General features: G+C 53.1%; 1 protein-coding gene across 7 annotated transcripts in view; it reads left to right on the top strand.

Moving 5' to 3' along the window:
* Window positions 1-18203, top strand: part of ERI3 (ERI1 exoribonuclease family member 3) — a 128301-nt gene that overhangs the window by 108786 nt on the left and 1312 nt on the right. The window lies entirely within an intron of this gene.

Below are 18203 nucleotides of genomic sequence, written 5' to 3'. Positions count from 1 at the left end.
CTTTGGCCATCTTCAGGCCTGGGAGGGGAGGAGTCAGCACAGCTGCCTCATGAGGAGGCGTCAGAGACAGCTGGGGTGTGCTTGTTTCCCCAGCACTACCACTCCCCTACACCACCTCCCGCCTCTCCGCCCCATCCAGTTCTTTCTAGTGTGTCCCAGAGAAAGTGAGGAGCCAGGGGATGGCCAGCCACAAGGAGGGATAAGTCTCCAGGCATTGACAGGGCCTCCACTGTCCCGCCTGCATTAGTGCTCAGGGCTGCTTACGCCTTCCCCCCTGAGCTGGCACCCTTGGAGTCCAAGGACATCTGAGGAACTGGTCCTTGCCAGATACCAGGCTCTAGTCTTCAGGAGCAACCACAGATGGAAAAATGGATGGACGGATGGATGAGTGTAGTGACAGGTAGATGGAGGAGGTTCTGGTGTATGTCTGTGTGTGTGAGATGCACTGGGAAGTACAATCTTTGTTCCCCTACCTTCCTAGCCCCAGGCCTGGCTTGGCCTCCCCTTGTCTCTCTCTGTATCTCCTGTCAAACCATCGCAGACGTAAATGACAAAGAAATCAGAAAGACAGATCAATGCTGGCCAAATTAGCACTTGCAGATAGACTGTGCGGGGATGTCAGCGCCCTGACCCCTGGTGATCTTGCAGCCTCCGCTGCTGATATTATGCAAATTGCATCCATCTGGCAGGACCTGCGTGCTGGCTGCTCCTGCTCAGAGGAGTAATGGGCTGGGGGTGGGCAGGAGTGTTGGAGCAAGAGTCGGAGTGAGTGTGTGCGTGTGTGTGCATGTGTGAGCATGTGCTTGAGTGTGTGCGAGGGCGTGTGGTGCCCACCAAGCACTGGGCGGTGATGGAGTGATTGACAGGGCAGATAAGGGGCTGCATTGGATTCCTTTGGGCTGGGGGATTAGGAGCAGCCACAGATGGGAGATAACCGGACTTCATTTCAGTTTATTTGCCTCCTTATCCCCTCTCCCCACCTTCACTCCCCGAAAAACACAGTCTCTGTAGTTCGTGTTTTCATCAATATTTGCAAGTCATTACCACTGGTTTAAGGTGAGAGACAATGTCAGGGCCCAGACCAGGCCAGCCCTTCCCCCGATCCTGTACAGGTCTGGTACCCTGAGAACTAATACCTAGAGCAGTCCAGTCAGCCTCCACTCCAGTGGTGTTCACAGCAGCCCCTCCTTCCAAGCCCACAGTACTCAAGGGACAATCCATACCTCACGGACCAGCCCTACTAACCTACCTCATCTGACCTCAAGCCACCTGACAGTCCTTAAGCTGGGCCCCTGCCCCTCCCACCTGAAACTGCTGTGTGACATTCCTGCCCCCAAGTTTTGGTTCCAGCATTGGTGCTTCTGCCCCTGGTATCAGCTGGGTCCCCTGGGAGCTGCTCTTTTTTTCTGCAGGGCTCTGGACCCTTCTTCACAGCTCCTTCTGTCCTTGACACTATTGACCCAGCTGGACAAAGCGAGGCCTGTGGCCTGTGGAGAAGGGAATTTGTTTGGTCTGGTCTGAATCCGCCATCCACACCTGTATCCTTCCACAAGATTTGCTGAGTGCCAGATGTAGTACAGAGGACTTTATGTCTGTAATCTCACTGAATTCCCAAACCCTGTGAGATTGGGGCTGTCACCTCTACTGTATATAAGGAAACTGAGGCTCAAGAAGGTTGTCATGCACCCAAGGCAGCAGGGCAAGGAAGCAGGAGAGCTAAAATTTAAACACACATCTCTCTAGGGTCAGAGCTCTTAACCACCAGGCTCTCCTGCCTCACTGCCATGCCACCAGCCGCAGACACTCACACATCGCCACGCCTGGATCTGTTTAAGGGAACCACCCTTGCACAGTAGGCAGACAAGTTCCTTCAGCTCCTAGCCTCTGAACACAGACCCTGACCCAGACCAGACCCCCTACCAGGCTGAAACAGCTGAACCAGCCCGAAGGGGACAGGATTCAAATGCATCTTGCCCTCAGGAGCTGTGTGTCTGAGACAGTTGGGCTGTAGCAAGAAGGACACACAGAGGACAGAATGCACCCAGCGGCTGAGCCAGCCCAGGGATATGTCACAGCACGTGGCATCCAGGACCCTGCAGCTCAGGGAGAGGTGCTGAGCCGCTCAGGCCAGCCAGCTGTGGCTGAGGGAATAGCTGTCCCAGGAGCCCCGCCAAAACTGGGTCCCCGCTGTACCCTCCCACCAGGCAGGGTTGGGAGCTGGGAGTGCTGGGGACATGTCCGGGGACATGTGTGCAAGGGGAGCTTGTCCTAATGAGGAGAACATGGCTGCTAGTTAGGCGAGGGGCGGGCAGGGAGCCGCAGAGCTGATTGAAGGCAGGGGCAGGGGTCAGACAATTAGGCCCAGATCCGGCCGTTTGATGTGAGTTCTGAGGCCTCAAAGCCTCCCTTCAGCCCGCTCCCTCCACTCCCTCCTCTCCCTCCTCTTTCCTTTCTTCTTCTGCCCAAAGGCAGGAGGGATGGAAACGCTTACTCTCACTGTTACTATTATTAAACTCTGCAGCAGGCCAGCCAGACCCCAGGACTCCTGCCCACAGGGGGCACCCCAGGCCCCCAGGAGGCTCCTTGGGCCCCAAGGGGGCATCTGGCCAGAAGCCAAGGCCAGCCCGAGGACAGGGACGAGATGAGCCCTAGGGCAGGGTAACCCTGCTGCCTCTCTTGCTTCTGAGGGAGTGAATAAGGTTGCCCAGTGGGGATTTGGTCCTGGGGCTGCCGGGGCCATATCCCAGGCCCGCTTAGACCATCACCTCCTGCAGCTGCCTGGTTCTTTCCTACTCTGCCCTGGGGGTTGGGGGTTAGGGCATGGATCATTCATGCTCATACCCCGTCACACAATCTTTGTCTGCAGCAGTCACACCAGAACCTTGCCCCACAAGATAAAGATACATAGAGCCGCATGGCTCCACAGTGCTGTCACAGTCATACACCAGGGCAGGTCCCCACCCCCCATATGAGGGCCACACGTACCATCACAGGGTCCTTACACCCACAGGGTCTTGCACAAAAGCCCTGACTGTCTCTGTGGCAGGGCTCTGGGAGCTAAGCCCCTCCCCTGGGGTAGCTGGGAACTGCAGCCCAACCTGGTGTCTAGGGTGGGTGGGTACCCTTCCAGTCCCCCATCCTAGGTAATAAGCCTTGAGAGCTGGTACTGACCAGAGAGTGGGAGGAAGCCAGATTGGGGGGGGGGGGCAGTGGGTAGAGGGAGGGTGGGAGCAGAGATAAATGTTAGCTCATTTCTTCCGTAATTAGTTACTCCCTCATCCCCGCGTTGTAATTGTGAACAAGCTGTAATGTTTAATTAGTCTGTAAATGAAACCCCAATTTCATAATGGCCTGGCTGACAGGGCTAAGTGAGCAGGGGGGGAGGCAGAGGGGAGGTAATCGGGAGGGCCTGCGAGGGGGGTGGGCAGCAGGCTCATGGGCTCACCTCCTCCCCTCTTCAGCCCCAGCCTGGCCTCTGTCAGGGGAGGCTCTGTGACTGATCCAGTCCTTGCCCTCCTGCCTTTAACATCCCCTCCACTGGCCCTTCTTACCAGAGAAAGGAGAGGGAAGGGAAGGGTCCTGGCATCCTCCTTCCTCCCTCCCTCCCCTTCAATTCTCTGGTTGGGATACCACAGTCACAGCCCAAACTAGATGCTTCTGGTTGGAGAAGCTGGCTCTGGGGGGCCCAGGCCCTGTGACCCCAGCAAGGATGATCCTTCCTCCCTAGGTCCAACCTTCCCCCTCCCCAAGTCATCCTACTAAGAGGCCCTTGCCTGCTTGCCCCTGGACTTCAGGATCTGGCCCTACACCTCAAGGAGCCAGTGATTGGCATAGTACTGGCTCCTCCCCCTGCAGTCCGACTGCTAAACGGAATCAGCATCCGCGCTAGGCCGGCACCCCAGGCCAGACGTTACTCTCGGTAGGTATCTCCGCAGACTGCGATGAACCGTAGCTGCCGCAGGGGGGAGCCCCCGGCCCCATCGCGGCCTCGTCGGCCTCTGCCTGTCTCCGCCACAGCATCCTCGCCGTCTGCACGCGCCCCCGCCCCGCCTGCTGCAGCCATAAATCTCAATTTACGAGGGCGGCCCTGGTGGGGGAGGGAGGCAGCGCCGCTAATGACGGCTCCTCAGCCGGATTTTTCATGTTGCACAGTCATAAATTTTTAAGAACAGCATGGGCAGCACGTTAGCGAGTTATCGAGGCTGCCTCCACGCTGGCTGCCTAGCTCCAAGAGAACAGAGACCCGGTAGGGCAGAGGAGGCATTTGGGGCAGGGGTGGGGCCCGGCAGTCAGGCTAGCCTGAAGGCAGGGGTAAGGCTGGGCCAAGCAAGCAGGCTAGCCTGAGCCTTCTCACAGGGCGGGGTTAGTGCTGCCAGAGCAGCCCCGAGCCAAGGACAGGCGCATGGGCGGGATCAGGCGTGCGGGCACACAGCCCATGGCGTTGGGAGGCGCTGACGGATGCCTCTGCTCGAGGACTTGACACCATGATGGACGGAGAGCCTGGAGACACATGGATTTTCAAAGTGGCCACTTTGAATAGAATTACACACCCCTGATCATGCGCACAATGAGGTCTCTGCCCTGGCAGAGCTACACTTGGTTCATAAAAAAGGTGCCTTTTAGGATTGTCTTCAAGAACTAGGGTCCCTGGAGTCACCAAGGGAGATCCCTGGGGAAATACCCCCACAGAGGGGTTAGATCTATGGATATGCGGGAGCCAGGAGCCTGGAGCCAGGCTGACCTCATCCTGGTTACGGCCCATCACTTCAGGTTGTGTGGTCCTGGGTAAGTCATTCACCGTCCAGGGCCTCTGTTTCTTCCTCTTTAAAATGGGGCTGATGATGGCTCCTACCTCTCAGGCTTACTGTGAGGCTTACTATGAAAGTACTGTAACATCCTGCGTACAGGTTAGCTCGTTCCGTCTATTTAGATCTCTGGGGAAGGATCTCCCCAGAGAGAGATTCGCTCTTGTGCGGTCATTCACTCAGCAGGTGTTTGCTGGCGTCTCGTGGGTGCCCCATCCAGTGCTGGGTTTTCAGAGGTGAGGCAGGTTCCTTCCTGGGGGGTGATGTGAGCATTGTGGCCGAGGCCGGTCGGTGTCCCCAGCCCTGGCCTGCCACGGGCACACCTAAGCTTCAGGGTGCTAAGGCCCGCACTGGCCCCCTCAGAAGCCTCCAGGCCAGACGCTCGCCTGAGTTTCCTGATCTGTGCAGTTGAAGGTTCATAATCTTGACCGCCTCTCCGGTGTCGCAGGCGCAAGGTCAGGCCATCAGATGCTGCTCAAGTCGGCAGAGGTGGTGTGAGTGTGTGCTTGTGTTCGGGTGTTCAGGAGGACTCTGTGCTAATCCGCCGGGACAGATGCTGGTCATTCAGGGAGAAGAGCGCTCCCTTCTCAAGCCTCTCTCCTCGTGCCCCGTGCGCGGCAGCACAATGCCCTCCCTCATTCTCTGGAACCTGCCATGCCTTCGCTCACCTCAGGGCCTTCCCACGTGGCTTTATTTTCCTTGGGAGCCCCCATTCCCACCCTTGGCCTAATCAAGTCCCACTCCTCCTGCAGAGCACAGCTCAGTTTGCTTTTCAAGGAAGCTTCCCTGACTCGTAGCCTTGGTCAGCGCCCCTCGTCTGTGCACTCCCCCTTTGGAGCATCCCGTCAGAGTCCTCATTAAGAGGTTGTTTAGTGCCTCTCTCCCCCACTAGATTGTAAGTTCCCTGAGGGCAGGAATTTATGTCTGTTTTGTTCAGCTTGTATCCCCAAAGCGTAACATAGTGTCTGACTCTTGTGGGTAGATGGTGAGTAAAATGTGTTGTTCTGAATTGAGTTAAATTGAGCTGAGATGGCCCGGCCCACCCCTGGGTGCCAGGGCAGGGGGAGGGGGCTAGGGAAGTGCCTGGAGCTGAGGTGGTTCCCATTAGTCCTCATGATTAATTCACAGCCACACTGTGATGGAGTGGGCTTGTCCCCAGTCAGCGCCTCCGCTGGGGCCCACCTGTTAGCAACAAACAAACAAAGGGGATAAATAATGCATTGGGAGCTGAGCCAGGCAAGGCATCGGTATTGAAATTAATAGGGATTAGCTGAGCAGCTTGAGGATGAAATATTTACCAGGTGGGACTGGGCTTAGGGAGGGCAGCCCCCCCTCCCAGAGTCCCCAGGCATCGCCAGGCCCTTCTCCAGGGCATCATTGGCGGGGAGTACGGAGCCCCAGCGCCACAACTTCCGCCCCCAGATGTCTTGGCTCAGGACAGGCTGGCCAGGTCACTTGAGAGCTCAGGTCCCAGCCAGTCTCCCGGCACAGCAGGTCCTGAGGAAACGAAGGTACTAAGAAGGAGTGGAGGTGGGGAAGGGGCCGAAGGCGCCGGCACGTTGGAATCTGAGGAAGGACCGTGACTGATTTTCAGGGCCTGGGCCTGGGCCTGTCTGGGCTTCAGGTGGCAGATGTCACGGCTGGAGTGGGCTCACCTATGATCTTGTCCCTCTACCCTTCCCTCTTTCTTTTCCTCCAGTCCTTCCTACCCTACACTTAATACATATTTACCGAGGGCCTCTGTTGAGGTAACCGTAGTGCCCCCAAAGGGTTTGTGGTCCAGCAGGGAGTGACGGAGGCAGTCACATGGAGGAACATGGGTGCTGTGGGAACACACAGAAGGGGTTCCTAACGCCTGCACGGGGGCGCAGGTAAGGCACCTCAGGAAACCACGGCAAGCCTCCATCCCTCAGGATAGACGAGGGGGGCGCTCCAGCTGAGCAGTGGGGGAGGAGCTTCCCAGGCAGAAGGAAGAGCCCATGAAAAAAACACGTGAGGGAGAAGCGCCAGAACTCCGTGGTCCAGCAGGAGAGTGGGAAGGATGAGGCCAGAGGGGGACACCTGGGCAGATCCCCAGAACTTAATGTAGAAGTTTGGATGCTATCCTGAGAGCAGTGAGGCACCGTTGGAAGTGGTGGTGATGGTTGTCGTTTTAATTATTAACTCTTAAACTTTTTACTTGGAACTCATTTTACATTTGCAGAAGCCTTTCTCACCCAGCTTTCCCTAGTGTTAACATCTTACCCAATCATAGTACAACTATCACCACCAGGCCATTAACATTGGTATTACTTCACTGTTAACTAAACGAAAGGCCTTACTTCAGTTTCACCAGCATTTCTACTGATGTCCTTTTTCAGTTCCAGGATCATTGAAGGGGTTTAAGACAGGCAGTGAAATGACCAGATTTGTGGCTTAGAAGGACGCTATAGAGGAGATTGGCAGGGGCACTAATGTCACCTGGATGAGGGAGGGTGGTGCCCTGGACCAGGGTGGTGGTAGTAGGAATACAGGTTTAGAAACTATGGGGAAATATATGGTAAATAAACCTTAGGGGTGGATAAGTTTGCCCAGGGAGAGTGCAGAGAGTAAAAAGGGAAGAAGGCCAACGACCACTCTGAGCAACACCCACCTCTTAGGGGTAGTCAGGAGAAAAGGCAGGCACGGACAGGGGAGCTGGAGGAGGGTAGTGGAGAAAAGGTGGTGTCACTGAAACCGAGGGAAGAGTTTCAAGGCATGAGTCAGTCCACTGGGTTGACCTAAACCTGAAAAGCTTCCATTGGACTTCAGCCCCATGAGGCCATAAGGATTGTTAGAGAAAGCAGTTTGGTAAGGTGCTGCTGGGGGAAATCAGGTCGCAGGGTGGGAAAGGAGGAAATGAGACCTTTGGCTGCGAAAGGGAGGAAATATTGGGTCTTAGCCACATGGGAAAAGGGAAAAGGAATTAAAGGGAGCTCGTTTTTAAAGATGAGAGAGATTTAATATATTTACATGTTTTCATGAAGGAACCAGTGCAGAAGAAGCAACTGAAGCTATATCAGAGAGAAAGGGGGTTACTCACAAAGTAAGACCCCTGAAAAGGCAGTCGAGTTAGACTCCAGAAACCAGGTGGAGTGGGGGGATGGGCTTCAGAAGTGACATCAGGACAGTTCCTCTTTTGTATCAGGATGAAAGGCGAGGACTGGCACAGGTGCAGGGGTGCGGCTTCTGTGTTTCCTGTGAAGTAGGAGATGAGGTTGTGTGGCTGAGAGGGTAGGGCGATGTTGGGGGTAGGGAGTTTGAGAGTTGTGGAAAGTAGAGAAAGTTGGAAATTGAACTAGGGAGAAAGGGAGAGAGAGCGTGTGCACTGATCAGGCACATAGGAAATGGGGCGGTTTTATACACCCAGTTGAGGTTGATGACTATGATTTTATGAGTTGCGTGAATCTGTAAGGTTTCGGTTTTCTCTAGTCACACTCAGCTCAGGTGTAAGCATAGAGAAGGCAGAGTTTGGGTTTTTCCAGGCAAGGGTGATGGGAGAAAAGGGGAGCAAGAGAGTTGAGACGATTGGCAAGAAAGGACTAAGATGGTGGACCATGGAATCCAAGCTCCAAAGCGAGGTGTATCAGTTATGTTGCTAGGACAGAAACTGCTTGGTATGTACCCAATAGCCATTGACCTTCTTTCTCACCAAATAGAGCCCCTGGATAATTAGGGGCAGCAAGGTGTACCCAGTTAAAAGACTACTTTTTTTTTTAGTTTCTCATACAACTGGATATGGTTATGTCTCTGAGTTCTGGCTAGTGAGATAAAAGGAAAAGTGTGTGGGTCCTCCAGGAACAGTACTGAAAGGGAAATGACTTAGCTGGAAAGTACATTATTCTTGCTTTTTCCTTCTTCCTCTTTCCTAAAATGTGGACGTGATAATTGGAGCTTCAGCAGCCATTTTGGACCATAAGATAACCTGGAAATTGGAAACGACATGCTAAGAAGGGCAGGGGAGAAAGAAGCCTTGAGTCTTGTGATTTTGTGTTGCCATGGGACTTTGAAAAAAGTCAACTTAAATTGCAAGTCAGAGACATAAAATCCTTTCTCAGTAAAGTTGTATTTTCTTCCCTCTGTTTTCACCTGGGTTCCCACCTAAGCTTGACTCTTTTAGCCTTTATGGTAACATGGCCTGTGTCCTGAGATACAGCAGGAGACAATTTGAGCAAATGGTTTTTTTGTTTGTTTGTTTGTTTGTTTTATAAATTTATTTATTTTTGGCTGCTTTGGGCCTTTGTTGCTGCTTGTGGGCTTTCTCTAGTTGCGGTGAGCAGGGGCTACTCTTCGTTGCGGTGCACAGGCTTCTCATTGCGGTGGCTTCTCTTGTTGCGGAGCACGGGCTCTAGGCACGCAGGCTTCAGTAGTTGTGGCACGCGGGCTCAGTAGTTGTGGCGCATGGGCTTAGTTGCTCCGCGGCATGTGGGGTCTTCCCGGTCCAGGGCTCAAACCCGTGTCCCCTGCATTGGCAGGCGGATTCTTAACCACTGCGCCACCAGGGAAGCCCTGAGCAAATGTTTTAAGAGAGCATAACAAGGGTTACCAGCTTCCTAGCCTGAAATAGTGTCCTCATTGCCCTTTGCCTCCCTTCATTTGTTTGGTCATTCTCTTTCCTGCCTTTACATTCTGTATGTTAGTAAGCTTTTGGCTACAAGAAAAAGAAAACCCAATTTAAATCTTAAATAATAAGAGGGTTTATTCCCTCACAGAAGAGGTAAGGTGATCCTAGGGTTGGTTAATTCAGCATCTCAGCAATGTCATCAAGGACCCAGATTTTTTTCCATTGTTCTGTTCTTTTATCTTCAGCATGTTCTTCACAGGCTAACTCCCCTCAAGGTTGGAATATGGCTTCTGCAGTCCCAGACATTATGTGCAGACGTGAAAACATCCAGCAGAATATACAGGACTATTTTCCCCTCATGGTTCTCTTCGTAAGAGTGAAGAAATTTTCCTTGAAGGTCTTTGAGCAAACTTAACCATCATATCCCAGTAGCCAGAACACTTGGCCCCTCCTAAACCCATGGCTGGCAAGGGGGTAGGATCCGCACAAATGGCTCAGACCACGGAGGTTTCCCTGGGTCAGGGAGGGAGGAGCGGGCTCTGCCAGCTTCGCAGAAGGGGAGTGGCTGTTGGGTAAGCAGTCAAAAGTGGACGGGGAGAAAGGTGAACACAGGAGGGGGATGTATCTGGAGATACTAGGGATGTAAACGGTTTCGAGGTTCCAGTGAGAGGAAAGAAAAAGCATATTATCGTCAGTAACTGGGAATATTTGAATTTAACATTTCAAAGGTAGCACAGTGGAGGATGTTAACAAGGTGGAGGGTGTGACTGTGGAAATGGGTGAAAATAAGATATAACGGAGACGGTTGTTAGTGCTGAGGTCAAAGAACAAGAGGCTGGCGGCAAGTTTCTCAAAGGACAGGATGTAGAGGCTGTGACAGGCAGGGCTCTCGGGAAGGAGGTGGCCGTGGTCTGGATTGATAGCACATGCTCACAGGAAAGGCCTCAGATATGCTGCTGGCACATGGGTCTGGGGCCAGGTCACAGGTGCCTGGGGCATACACACAAGTAGCCTAACCTCTCCCTATCCCCGTGTCTCCATTTTGGAAAGAATCTGCCCTGATTGGTCAGGCCACTCTGGAAGGGTGTGAAGCCCTGTCACCTTCCTGTTGGAGCCACTCAAGGACCCCCAGAAGATAGTCCCACAGGAGACCCCTAGGGACAGGGTCAGGTGGGAGCTCGGTTGGGGCAGAAGTGGCTGCCAAGTACGGCAGAGGTGCTCAGCTGTTCTCAGTAGCCACCTCTTCCCCTCTCCCCTCTCCCCTCCCAGGCCAGGTCCCCTTCACTTTGCCTTAGGTTATCAGGCACTTTTATCTGTGGCGTCCAGAGCCAAAAGAAGGGCAAGGCTCTTGGCCCCTCTACCTGGATGGGGCCTTGGCTGGGGACGAGTTGGGGGAGGCGGGCACCCGTTGTAATGGCCAGAGCAGCCGCCCTGTTACTACGGCGTATTTCACTTTTAATTCTGACATATAATGTAATGATCTTTTTTAAGGCCCGATGATATTATCTGCCTGACTAGATTATTGAGTCTTCATCATCTCCAGATAAATTTATGGCCGGGACGAGGCTCAGGATTTATCATCAGTCAATAGAGCTCGATACTCTAACAAGGCGTGTAATAAGATATACATATTTAATGATCCAAGGGGAGGAGCGCTAATGGGAACCCAGAGTGAGTGGTCCACGGGCCAGGGCTCTGCCCTAGGGCTGCCATAGCTGGAGGGGCGTGGATGTGGTCTTTGCCCCGTGGTCCCCAACTCTGGTCGTCCTCAGGACTGCCTCAGTCTCCTCCTTGTCAAGACCCTGAGGGAGAGGCACTAGGGACAGTGTCAGAGCTGGGGCCCAGAGGGCATACACGCGCCCCACTGGGAACTCCTCTCCCTGCTTCCAGGCCTTGGAGGGGTTGGGGTGTCCTTAGACCTGTACGTCCAGGCCCCTGAGCATGAGGGTGGGCCCACAAAGGGAGGGAGTGCCGCGGCTATGTGCCCAGCCCGCGCTGATGGTGACGGATGGTTTTTCATTACAGCCTCTCAGGTCCTGCCCGCGCCCTGTGTGGAAATTCTATTTATTCCCTAATTTGTAAAAATTCCCTCTTTATCTGATCCCAATCAGGGCGGGGTAATTGGCTCTCTGGGGCAGCGGCTGGGGTCCTTGATGAAGAGCTATGTGGATGTACCCAGCCCGGCCCCCGCCCAGCCCGCCACCAGGGCCCACAATTAATAATGATTTGCAAATGGCAGACAAGCAATAACACAGAAAGATGTGGCATCCGCGCTGCCTCTTCATTTCCTCCCCTCGCAGATATAAATGGCCACAGAACAAAAACCCAGCACTATAAATTCTGGAATTAGTTATTCACCGGGATAAATGGGGCCTGGAGCCACCAGCCCCTCTCCCGCCACCCTTCTTGCCTACTTTCCCCAATCCGAGTCTGTCCCCAGGTGTGTTCCTGAGCCTGGCCCCTGGCTCCTCTGCATCTTTGGCTCCCAGCTCAGTTCCCCAGCTGCCTCTTAGACCCTTCTCCACCACTCTAGCTGCCCCTTCCTGTGTGGCCCAGAATTGGGAGTGGACACTCGGGTCTGTAGCTTCCTCAGCCTCCGCCTCTTCTCATTGACCTCTCTGGCTGCCCAGTCTGGCTCCTGTCCCCACTCTGCGCTGGGGTTTAAATGAAGTTGATATGTCCTGCCAGTCCTGGGAGTCTGGACCTGGGTTAGTCTTGGGTGTCTTCTTTGGCATTTGGGACCTGTCCAGTCATTTGCCTGGCCAGGTTTGAGTTGGGCTCCTGGTGGCCAGATGTCCTGTAAGTGATGCTGTGCTTACTGGTCGGGCTGTTGTGGGCTGTTGGCACAGGCGTTTCTGGGCACTGTGCCCTCTCGGCCAGGCGCATCCTCTCCCCGCCCCCCAAGTGGCTGTGAGCTGGCGGGTAATGGGCGTGTAATGGCCTCATTTCCATGCCCGGCCTCCAGAAGCGGCGGTAAGTGTTTGATTGCCTTAATTTCCAAACACATCATTATCCCAGCTTTACCAGCGCTTAATAAACACTTTATGAGGATTTTTTTAAAAACATCTTCGGTCCGCATACTTCTCCGAAGTGATAAACTCTAATTAAGTCTAATATTTAAAAATATGGTAATGGTGAGTTGTTTGAATAAGTGGACTGCATTTCTGTAATTTCATTATTACGTAAAACACGCTAATTATTTGGAGCGCGCTTATTACGGAGAGAGAAATCGCCTGCTAATCAAGATGAAATTGCCTTTTCCCCTTATTGTGGAACCACCGTCATCCTTCACCATCAGCCCTGTGGCACCTCCGGGCACCTCGGTGGGGTGGAGGGGGGATGCGGGGAGGGGCTGGAAGAAGGGGTCACTTTGGAGTTGAGGCTATAACGGCCCCACCTGGGGGGAGGGGGAGGGAGCCGTGGGAGCCGTGTCGGTGGGGAGAAGGGAATCTATGTCTGGAGGGTGTGTCGGGTGGGCCAAGGTCACCCTGTCTGGGGGCCCAGGGGACTCTGTGGGTCATATCTGGGACAAGGAGCAGGGGTTGGGGGATATCAGGGTATTTCTGTTGGAATTAACAATATTATTATTGGATATTATTGGAATAACGACACCAATACTACTAATAATAACTAACCCAGCCACTGTTTTAAGCGCTTCACAAATAAAAACTCATTTCATCTTTTTAACAACCCTTTGAGGGAAGTAGTTGCTATAATTATCATTATTATTCCCATTTTAGAGAAGAAGAATCCAAAAACAGAGGTTAAATAAAGTACAGTAATTTGCTCAAGTTCACACAGTTACTAAGTGATGGAGATTGGATTCAAACCCAGAATCTAAGGATATACAGGGGCCCTCTGCTGGTTTAGTCCTAAATTCCCTGCCTTGGCTTCCTTTCTTCTGAGTTCCTATTTGCTGTTGTGCCCTGAATTGCACCCAGCCATGGCTTGAGATGCGGGCCCCCAGCACCGAGTTGCCGATTTAGCAATAAAAACATAGGAACATCAGTTAAATTAGAATTTAAACAGATAAACAGCAAATAATCGTTTTAGTATAAGTGTGTCCCATGTGGGGCTGGGGACGTATTTGATCCGGCAGTCCCACTGACACTTTGCACTCAGGCACGCTGCTGCCAAGGTGTCCTAACAGACAGACAGAAAGAGGTGGAAACAAGATGAGGTTCTAGAATGTCGACATGCGCCAGGTTCTTGCTCTCTTTTCCTTGTCATGGTTCCTGCTCCTTGTGCTGTTCTCTCCACCCATCTTTGCTCCGTGGGCTCCAGCCCCGTTCCTCACCAGCACCTGGAGATCACTCATAAGGTGTGTTGCCAGGCTGAGCTTTTTAGGCAGGAGGCCTCAGGTTGTGTCTATGTCTTCCTTTAGGCCACATTGCCTCACAGCCCTGTAAGGTCAGCGGCTTGTCACCCTGCTGCTCCAGGTGTCCTCTCAATCTGGTTTGCTTCTTTGATCATTTCACGTTCATTCTCTTTCCTCGCTCCAACAGATCCATGTGTGGGGATGGTATATAAGATAGAGGCATCGTTTCAAAAGCATGGGGCAGGTGTGGACAGTTTGATCAATGGTGACAGGACAACTGGCTATCCACTAGGGGAAAAATAAAGTTAGATCTTCTACTTCTCACCACATACAAAAGTAAATTCCAGACAGATTAAAAAGTTAAATAGAAAAAGTATTCAAAGAAAATACATGATAGTTTTCTAATAACACTGGGATAGAGAAGGCCTGTTTAAGCAAGATATAAAGCCCAGAAGCCATAAAAGAAATGCCTGATAAGTTTAGGTGTCTCATAGAAATCTCAAGACTTAATACATCCGAAGGTACGTTCATCACTGCCCCAAACCTGCACCTTCTCTGGTTTGCCTCATCTCAGTGAGTGGCACTCAGATCCTAGACACATCCCTCCTCCAGCCCTCCCAGCCCCCTCATTAAGTCTTGCTCATTCTATTTCCTAAAAATCTCTTGCCTCCATCTGCTTCTCCACATCACCAGTATATCTCCACCTCCATTTCCACCGCCACTGGCCTAGTTCTGGGCCACCATTTCTGGCCTGGACCAGAAATACATAGTAGAGTCTGCTAGTCGCTGTCTCTGCCTTCCGCGTTAACACCTCTAATCCTTGAAAGAGAATTCTGAAACACAAATCGGGTCCTGTCATGCTCCTCCTCAAACATGTGAGTCTCCCCATCATTCCCAGAACAATGAAATTATAAGCTCCTTAGTCTGGCATTCGGGGCTCTGCAGGGTTTGTTCTAGACGGCCACCGCTGACCTCGCCGCCTTCGTCTCGCCGCTCCCCTGCCTCTTATTCTTCATCATCCCCCACCTGCTCAACTTAAATTTGTGGGGGACACTCCACATTTCCCCTCCAGAAATGTGCCTGTGCTGTTCCGTATGCTGAGAACTCCTCCCCACCTCAGCCCCAACTTGCTGGCCGGCCCTCTCTGCATGTTTAATTTCGTCCTCCCAAGAACCCTTCCCTGATCCTTGGACTGAACAAAGTGCCCTTTTTTGTGCCTCCTTCTCATAGCACTGTTCACACTGCACCACGTATAGATGCAGTCTCTGAGCTCCTCGAGGGCAGGGAGCTGCAGAGTCTGCAGCCCTGTGGCCCAGCATGGCCCTGCGCAGCCGGCACACAGAAGGTGTCAGTGTGTATTTGCTGAATGAATGAGTGCATGAATAGATGGCCTTCCATGAGCTTCCTTGGGTCCGTTCCCTCCTGAGGGTGGCCCTGGCCCAGGCTCTGCATCCTGTCCTCTACCATTCAATTCCCAGACAAGTGCAGCCAACTGGAGTGTGTCAGCGTCAGGTGGTTGCCCTGTGTGTGTTCTCACCGGCTGTCCTAAGCGATCTGAGCCACCCTTCCACTAGCAGCTATTTTGCCAAACAGATATTTGACTACCCTTGGAGCCAGCCAGCAAGCTCATCCTTTGTTAGGTGCTGGCCCCACTCACCTCTCTGAGGGGTTTATGCAGCCGACCCCCCCGTTACAGCCTTGGCAACATAAAAACATTAAGAATTAATTCCAACATTAGGAATATTAATGCCCCCCAAAAGAAGAGGGCAGTCTTGTCACAAGTTGATGTTCCTGCAGGAACATAAAAACAGGTTAGTCTTCTAGAATTTGGAGGTGAGGAAGACCTACTCTTGGAGGCCTCCATTGTGGGCACAAGGCTCCCTGCCCCCGACCCCAGAACAGCCTCAGGCTGGCCTCAGTAGCTCAATGACGTGCCACGAGGTGGGGCTGCTGACCCAGGTGGCCCCAGAGCTTCGAGCAGAGGACTTTCTGGGAGGCTCACCCGGTGCTCTCTCTGAACTTATGGTCTATTAAAAGCCCAGATTTGTCTCTGTGCTGATCAGTGGGTTGCACTGACTCTTAGGTCGGCTTTCAGGGCTGTCTTCCCCAGTCTGGGTCTCTCTTCATTGTGGTGGACCAGCTGCAACAAGTTAAGACTCCAGAATCCCCAGTGGACAGGGTCAGTAGTCAGAGTTTGTGGTGCGAGTGACAAGTGGTTTCACCAAGTGTGCTGGCCCCTGTGTCATCTGTGCCACAGATTGTACAGTATACACCTTCTCACCATTGGGTCATCCAGAAAACTAGCATCCTTGCCTTCCCTTCAAGAAGAGAGGAGGTATTCCAAACATACAGCATGTGCAGACATGTGGGTGTATCACTGTTCAGTCCCCCCAGTAACACTGAGGTAGTATCTGTTGTCACCCCTAGTGAACCTGAAGTTTGGAGAAACTCGGCACTTGCCGCAGGGCACACAGCCAGTGGGCGAAGTTAAGACTACAAGCAGGTCTGACTCCAAAACCCACTTTGTCATTTTCAGAAAACATAAGTGGTTCCTTGAGGTTGGAATCCGGGCGTTGGGGGTAGAGAGTGACGGGGGTGAGACCAGAGATAGCAGGGATCTGTTTTTGCAGGGCCTTTAACTTGAAGTCATAATAAGGAGTGTGTAGGCTTGAAAGTGAGGGCAGGGGAGCCACTGAAGGGATTTAAAGAGAAAAGAATGTGATCAGATTTGTGTGAGAAAGATCACTTTGGCTGTAAGAGAATGGATTAAAGGGAAAAGAAAGAGGACCAGCTGCTGTTGTAAGAACAGGAGATGATGGGGTCTGGACTGGGAAGTGGTGCCAGAATGAAGGGAAGTAGATGATGAGACAGAGAAGAAGATAAAGCCTGCAGTTCACGCTTGATTGGATTTGGGGGGAAGGCAGGATGTCAAGCTTGAATCAGGTTTCTTCTGGGACATTTGGGAGTGCCATTCACTGGGATGGAGAACACAGGGGAGAGAAGGAGCTTGGGGGAGAAAATTAGTTCACTGCTGGATGTTTTGAGTTTGTATAGATACCTAGGAAGAGGTGTTCCAGAGGCGTTTGGATCTGTGGTCTGGAGCTCAGGAGAGAGGCCCAGACTGGAGACAGCAATTTTCAGAAGCTCAGGATGTGGATGAAGCCATCTGGTGTGTAGAGTGGGGAGAGGTCAGGGGCGAGACTGGGGCACATGGACCTTTGCCCAGCTCCAGACGAGGCACAGGTGGGAAGTCAATGCTCCCCCACTGGATGGCTGGTGGCCTGGGGGGAGGAGCTGGGCACATTCACTTGGGCCAGGGGAGGTAGATTGAGCAATTTGTCCAGCAATGAGGGAGGAGCCAGATGAAGTCAATAGAAAACTAATTTTCTTTTCTGCTGGAAGAAATGAGGTGTGTGGCCGCTGGGTAATTGCAGATAACGAGGGGACTTATTCTTAATATGCACAGCGGCCACGGTCCCCAGAGTGCCGGAGACAGCAAGGATCGGAGGGGCCCTGACAAGGCCAGATTTATTTGGGAAGAAAATCACCTATCGTAGCCCTTTCAACGGTGCAGTGACAGCCCCTGGACCCTGTCATAAACCCTCCCCACTCCTGGGGCCCGCCCCTCCTGCACAGCCATTCCTGCCCCATTCCCCTTCCTGTCGACTGCCTAGCTCCTCCCGTCACAGCCCCCTCCCTCCACCCTCTACCCCCACAGCACAGGCGTACACGCTAAGGGAGACAAATGACGGGGCCTCAGCTGAGCGGGGCGCGTGTCCGGCCCATAAACCATGGGGATGGGTCACGTCTGGAGTTGCCATGGCCGCCACTACCCACCCATCTGTCTTCTCACCGTTCCGCCTCAGACCAGCCTTCATGGCTTCCCAAGCGCCTAGAGGAACAAGGTGTCCCTGTGCCTGGGTCCTGGGTCACCTGTCCATGCCCACATCCGCCGTAGCTACATTCATATTGAGCTGAGAGACAGGACCCCGTGTGACTTGTCTGACCTGACCCAGAGAGCTCGTCTGCTGTGCGCCGGGTCTGCAGAGCTGGTGTCTGGCTGACGATACAGGGCCTGGCCTGACCAGACTCCTCCCACTCCCACAGTCTTTTTCTAGCTCTGGTGGGTCCCCTTTCCTGGTCTAAGGTCCTGGCAAGGGCAGGCTGGGAGCTCAGCGCAAGGGGTTGGTCCTTGACAGACGCAGGGGCCTCCTGACCCCACCTTGACCTTACCACCCCCACACCTGATTATGACATCGACGTACGATACTTCTGCCACCACAGCATCGACCCCACGAGGGCGGTGGCAGCTGAGGTCCTGGTTATGGCACAGGAGCAGAGCACCTATGGGAGGTGGGAGGGGGATGGAAGAAGAGGCAGGTGAGGGAGTCGGGGCCCATGACCATGATACTGAGGCTCCAGGAGTACCTGTTCCTGTGGCCACCTGGGTCTAGGACAGTTTTCACCATGGAGTTTCTCACGGCAGTCAATACTGCTG

Source organism: Eschrichtius robustus, chromosome 3 (genome assembly GCF_028021215.1).
Source record: "Eschrichtius robustus isolate mEscRob2 chromosome 3, mEscRob2.pri, whole genome shotgun sequence".
NCBI lineage: Eukaryota > Metazoa > Chordata > Mammalia > Artiodactyla > Eschrichtiidae > Eschrichtius > Eschrichtius robustus.
The sequence above is the reverse complement of the archived record's forward strand: the minus strand, read 5'-3'. Positions and strand labels throughout refer to the sequence as shown.